General features: G+C 38.3%; 1 non-coding gene across 1 annotated transcript; it reads right to left on the bottom strand.

The window, feature by feature from the left end:
- Positions 1 to 3123: 3123 nt before the first annotated feature.
- TRNAE-UUC (transfer RNA glutamic acid (anticodon UUC)) lies at positions 3124 to 3196 on the bottom strand. The gene has a single exon. It is a non-coding gene; the product is annotated as a tRNA-Glu (tRNA).
- Positions 3197 to 7183: the final 3987 nt, after the last annotated feature.

Below are 7183 nucleotides of genomic sequence, written 5' to 3'. Positions count from 1 at the left end.
GAAAGAGTTGTAGAGGTTAGCTGTTTATTTATAGCCTCATGAAGTCACTGGTGAAGTCATTGTTTGCTAGAGCAAAAAAAGGAAACTCAAATAGATCATCTAAGTGGAGGGGTGTTTCAAATGCAGTCCCCAAAGGCCTGGGTTTCTGTAAAGAAGCTGCAGAAAGATATGCATTTAGATGGATGTGTATCTGAATTTGAATCTCAGTCATGTCACTGGCTAACTTTGTAACCCTGAGTACGACATGGGCCTCTGTATAATGGGGATGATAACAGTAACTACATTATAGGGATGTCATGAGTCTTACATGAGTTGATGCATGTATTTACCACAGAGCTGGGAATATAGTAAGGACTTAATGAATGTTAGCTATTACTATGTATCTACAGCTCTATTTCTCTCTCTATGACCATGATTAAATGTCGATATCTTTGGAAGATTATGCTTGAAAAAAAACTTCTCCCAGTTTTCTAAGAGATTTTCAAAAACTTATGAATCTAGTCTAATATGCTCTAGTATATATGTAAGGAAGATTAAGTTCAGAAGTGGAGGTGACTGTGTCAAGGTCATAGAAAGGCTGTAGCCTAGTGGAAAGAGGAAGGTCTCAGGAAAGATTTGGCCTGGTTGGTTTAAGCAAGGCTCACTGGGACTGGTTAAGAGGTTATTGAATAAAGGTGAATCAAATTTAGTCCATATACTGACACCGGCCTCCACTCACATACGGAAGCACACGAACACTGAAACCCCACACACACAAACTCACTCATACACATACACACACACACACACACACACACACACACACACTCACACCCCTACAAACACATACACACACAAACATGTACACATACACTGACTAATTTACATGCAAACACACACACGATCTGGGTGCAGAGCCTCGGTAAACTATTTTTCACTTCCATCTTGTACTCTGTAAACTTTCAGGCATATATGTCACCAGATTGCTCTTGTTTTGGGTGGTGCGACAACTCTACCAAACCAGTCAGTGCGCCTAGGATGCCCCCCTCCCCAACTCTGCCCAACCCATCTATTGAGCTTTCACTATACTGAGCTGTTCACAAGCATTACTTCCTTTAATCCTGGTCAGGTAGATAGTAGTCACTTATGCTTTTTCTATAGGCAGGGCAACTCAAACTCATAAAAGTTAAGCAACCTGCCCAAATCTCACGACTACTGGTTGACCATACAAGGATTTAAAACCAGTTTTGTGTCACTCCAAAGCCCATGCTCTATTCCAGAATTTCTTAAGTTGAGATCTCAGTCCATTATAGTTGATCAAGGGTACTCAATTAAGTGGGTTTCAACCAGCATCTACAATAATAGAAACAGAATGGAAGAAAAAACATAAGGGTGCATCACACACCGTAAAAGTATTATTTTGTAAAACTTGTCTACATATGCATGTGTTTGTGTGTTTGGGATAGGTACATAAAGTAGATTTTGAACTATAAGTCTCAATCAGAAAAGTTTGAAGGGTAGCATCTTATTCATCTGTACTGCCAGGGACAGTCCAGTCATTCAGCGTCAAGCTTCCTGGGAACCCTCCAGGCAGAATACATTGCTTCTGCATGTGTGTTCCCACAGCACCGTGTACATTTCTACCTTACAACCCTAATCAGATTGCACTTTGGTTTTCTCCCCCAAGGGTGGACATGTGTGTATGGAGGCCTTCCTCCTGTGCCTTTCCTCATCACCTCTCCATGCCTCAGGCAGCACTGTGGAGAGATGGACACCCGAAGAGTGTTTGTTGCTTTGAATTTGACGGAATTGAAAACTGAGCCATTTAAGAGCTGAATGCTCTGGATTTTGAATCTCCTAGATTTCTCTTTTATGGCCTAGTTGAGATCATCTCACTCTTCCTCAGCACCTACAGCAAGAACAGGCTGAAGAAGAAAAAGAGAAAAAAAGGCAAAAGAGAAAGAGTAATGTTTAGAATTAATAATTTGGATAAGACTCCAAAACGAAGAGAAACTCAGGACTACTTACTAAATATACGTTTTGATAGAAAGGATATACGAATGTATTTCATCCAAATGATCACAGGCCCACCGTCAAAAGCTAATAATTAATAGCTGAATATAACTGGGTATATCCAGAGGAAGGACACTTGAGCTATTAACAAGGAGAAAAAATAAATGAGAACTTTCCACCCCCTCTTCCTGTGCTGTCCTTCGCCAGCAGAGAAAGCCAGGACAAACACTGCCTCCTGAGGCTACAGAGGGTTTGACTGTAATTTTTTGGTTGTTTATTGTTGTTTTATTACTCTCGGTTTTCACACGCTTTGGCCAAAGGGAAACGGAAATGCTGAGTCCTGAGTGTTCATTCTCATGAGAAGAAGCCACGACAAACCCTGATAGAGCCAGAAACCCCTGGGGTCATATTTCCCCTTGCTCCATGTGGGAGGAACATGCCTGATGACCGGGTACATCTTCTCAGATGAACAAGGAGTTCTTAATTTGGAATCAGTGTTGACCAACCAGGCTTTGGAAAACAAAGCATTTTCTCACTTGGTTGCTGACATAATCCACAGGGCTTACATGAGTTCACTGTACCAACTTCTCAGAGAAAGTCACTTACACAGTCTTCTGTTGTCTATTTGTCTATTGTTATTATTATTAATCACAGTATCGTTTCATTCTCTACCTTTATTATTTAAGGGGCTCTGATTCTACGCTCCAAGGTTAGGTCTGCGAGCCTTGTCAGAGCTCAGAGGGTAACGTGGAGTCAGGGCAGAGGGGTGGGGCTGGGGTAGACCCTGTGACTCTGTGGAATATGGTTAGGAATAGAAAAATGGACCTTTTGTGACATACAATGCTGCAAGTTTAGAGAATTTAATCAAATAAAATTTTAGATAAAATTACAGAGAAAGCATTTTTATTCAAGTCTCAAATCCTTCATTATTTTAATCTATGGACTGGGATTCCTTTTTAAGAAAAATGTACTGGTCTGAAATAAATCTGTGATGGCCTTGGAAATGTAATGGTGTCAGAGCACATCCTTCCTTCCATCTCCCATTGCAGTGAGTCACTACCTCGTCATCCAGGTTGACCTTTCCCCTCCTTTCTTTTTTTTGGCCACACTGTGCAGCATGTAGGATCTTAGTTCCCTGACCAGGGATTGAACCTGCGCCCCCTGCAGTGAAAGTGCAGAGTCTTAACCACTGGACTGCCAGGGAAGCCCTTCCCCTCCTATCTTGATCATTAATTTCTTAGTTCAGCCTCTCTACTCTTTCAGATACTTTTCCCAGTGTCTCTGGACAAAAGACAGGAGGAAAAGGAAAAGAGTCCTCATGGCCATTAACAGTGTGATGGTTAACAATTAAACTGTATGCTAATTAGATTTATGGGATATTTGAGGCTATTAAAAAGAAAATATGAGAGCTATATCTTTGAACCAGGAAAGTGGCCCATGATAAATTCAGAGGGAAAAGTAAGCTTCAGAATAGTTGTTTAGTATGGTCCTATTATTATAAAAACAAAGAGCCTCCCATATACTTTATATATGTATATATAGCATATAACCTGCATGTTACATTTGATGACCCTTGAAGTAGGGAATTGAAGCGACGGAGAGTATAAAAGGATGTGGAGTGTTATTGTGGAAGATAAGTGTCTTTGGGTGTGTGAGTATGCTTGTGTGTATTTAAGTTTAAAGGGACTATAAAATCAGACCCCTAATTTCAGCTAAACATAGATGTGTTTAGGAAGGAGATTAGAAGTAATTTATATACATAATAATAATAGCTGTGCTAGAGAGGCAGAGTCTGAATGTTATTTTTTCCCTCCATTTTCCTTTTTGAAATGCAGTTTTACTACTTTTATGATATATAGATGAATGATAAATGAAATATATATATAGATGAGAAAGAGAGAGAGAGCTTTAAGGATTAATTGTACAACTACAGACATACTCCTAATGTGTCTAGGACTCAATTTATCCGTTTTCAACATGAGGTAGTAGGCGAAAATGTCTCCATATTTCCATCTTCCTGGGATGATTCCTGATTCTATGGATGATTGCTGTGTATCATAGGTCTTCGCTGATTCTAGACTAATTTTATATTATATCCCTTGATATACAGATGCCCCTGTATATCAAGGGAGAAAAATGTCATGGACACGTTTACTCATCGAATATGAATGTTGCATGGAATAGTTAAGGCATTTTAGAGAAACACTCAAGTCACAGTTAGCACATACACCACTAGTCTTAAAAAACTTGTGAAGCTGATTGGTTTGTACATGCCATAGATACAGAGAGACCATAATTATAACTGTATTGCCTTTGTCATAGACTGTGGCCACAGCTCTAATAGATACATTAGCATCAACATGTTGATAAGTCTTGGGAGTTGATGTAAAGCAATTAAGCCTTTGGAGTATGGATCTCACTATGTATTTCTCCTGTTTGAACCCTTCTGGTCATCTTCAGCTAGTTTTACTATAAAATGCAAAGTCTTGTTTATGCTTATAACTTCAGGCCCTAGTATTCAATGGCATGAAAGTTACAGTGAATTTCTTATGGTTCCTCAAACTTTGTCAAACCTCTATGCTTCTGCATATATTACTCACTCAGCCCAGACTGCCTTCCACATTCTTTTTAGAACTGGTAAACTTCTACCCTTTAATAAGTAGGAAGAGTATAAAGCAGACAATCAAACTTCTATTTATTCGTGAATGCTTGATGAAATGTAACCTTGTCTTTAAAACCGTTCCTGAGCTCATCCCCCTCTCCATTCCCCACCAAGTCCCTGCTCTTATTCTATCTAGCATTTTGTTATTGAACTATTTGCCCATTTCCTCCACTCTGCTGGGAGCTCCTTGAGGGAAGAAACTATCTTTGTTTTGTCACTCCTAGATCAGTGCCTAACATATACCAGGTACTCAAGAATATGCTTTCAAAAGAATATGCATATACATATATACGTAATGAGATTAAATGTCGTACATATTTAAGTGACATATATTTAATTAATTTATATATGTGTATAAAATCATTGAAAGCAAGCAAAATAAAACAACCAAAAAAAACTACACAGATATTTCTGAAATATAGTAAATAAACTAGATATTTATTAGGTTAATTCAACACACGGTCCAAAGCCCATACTAGCTGACTTTCTGCCCAAGAGGAACACAGGAGGGAGTTGAAATAAGTGCGTTTTTGGAATATGTTGTGCCTATTTGGCTTATGTAAGAATCCTCAAGTCTGGCTGGACAATTATGGTGTCTTAGGAGTGTGTAGTGATTTTCCCTGCCCCCAGCACTCATCAACCCACAGTGTGAAACAATTCTTAGCCATCATGATTTCCTCACAGTTTAATGGGCTTTGGGGGAGAAGGCTTTCATGTCATTGTTAAGTCCCATCTTCATCTTCTTCCCATCCAAGATTCAGACAAGAAAACAGGCTCTGCTAGTGTATCTGTGTCCATGACCTCCGTGTCCTGTGATTGAAGCCCCCGCCCCCCAGACCGCATTGTCAGAGCGCTTCTCCCTCTGCAGACCAAATCATTCCCTCACCAGGCAAAGGAGAGAAGCACTGCTGGATGCCAGATTCAGTTCTCAAATCATTAGCAAGACAAAAAAAAAAAAAGAGAGAATTTTTGCCTTTATAGCTAACTCCTCCAAGTAATCATTCCAGGGTACTGGCGATTCACATTGGGAGCGGAATTGTTTCTCTTAAATGGAAGTTAAAGTGAGATTAGTCTCTGGACAGCAGACCTGAAATTCAACCCTGTAGAGTGGGAATGCTCTGTCCTCAACCAGGAGAGCAATGCGGAAGCTAAAATAAGACTGCCAACTTTTGCATGCTTTGAGAGGAAAGAAAAAAAAAAATCAATATTTAATTGTGATCATTGATTTCTTTTAATTTTTAAAAAATATATGCAACATTGAAAGCATGAATGTGCATATATTCTCAACTCCTTTTTGTCCGTAAATATTTTTATATTGACGTGTATATTTATTTGAATTTCAACTTATTTCAAAATGGACAATGTTTACAGTGACATGATTTTAAAAATAGAGACAAGCAAAGAATAAATAGGAAATTAAGATAGAAAAAAGTGAAAAAGCCCTAGAACCGGACACGTAATTCACATACAAACTATATGCCATAGGATTTCAAATGTTTCAGAAAAATAAGTGTCTCTGGGTCTCAGTTTCCTAGCATTTAACATAGAGAGGCAAATGTGAAAAGTGTGAAAATCTTGGCTCTTAGCAGATAAAAGTAAATCAATTGCCCAAAAGAACCACACCTATTCTAGATATTGAGATTTAAGAGTAATGTCTCTCACCTCCTAGAGGTGACTATGTACCTGGGCCAGGTTTACAACAAAACGTACATAATGAAAGAAGAAAGATATTTGCAGTTTCTTCCCCATCAGGACACGGAAAAAAAGCAAAATACCAAAAGGTCATCTCTTCTTAAGTAGTTTATTGTGACAGTGGACAGTGCCTGGTGCTTAAAAAGAAAATCCATACACTGCTAGAACCATTGTCCCGTCCCATGTAGCAAAAAAAATAAATAATTAAATTTAAAAATATCATGGGAAAAATAAATGTTCTTTCATTTATTCACTCGTTTGTTAAACAGTTATGAGCTGCTTCTCTGTGATTCAAAATATTACACAAATAATTTTTTTTCTACTGATCTCACTCGTTCTCAAATTCAATTATCGTAAAACTGTGAAGACTCGAGCAAAGTTGGAAACATTTATTTCACAGTATCTAAGATGCATAGGGTACAATAGACAACCCTCAAAGCCTCTTCCAATTCAAACATTCCATGATGTTGAATGCTAAATAAAAGAGCTGGCAAAAAACTGAGTAAGCAGAACAAAGAAGTGTGTCTTGAGGGTAGAATTGCACAGAATTTCCTTGGATAGAATCACAGTTTACACAGTACAGAAAGAGAAAAATGGCATAGTTCATCCTATTACCCAGTATATTCCCGTTTTTAATCAATCCTCTGAAAATTTACAGATTATTTTGCCTTAGAAACTAAAACTATGCCTAACATGACAGCCAGTGAAAAAGCCTAAGCCTTTTGGAGTCTGAGAGACCTGGATGGAATTCTAGCCTTTTCATATAATAACTATGTGATCTTGGCAATTTATTTAATCTCTGCAAAATAACAACACATACCTCAATTGTTATGAATA

This window comes from Lipotes vexillifer, unplaced genomic scaffold (assembly GCF_000442215.2).
Source record: "Lipotes vexillifer unplaced genomic scaffold, Lipotes_vexillifer_v1.1 scaffold84, whole genome shotgun sequence".
Taxonomy (NCBI): domain Eukaryota; kingdom Metazoa; phylum Chordata; class Mammalia; order Artiodactyla; family Lipotidae; genus Lipotes; species Lipotes vexillifer.
Note: the sequence above shows the minus strand (reverse complement) of the source record. Positions and strands in the feature narration are given on the sequence as shown.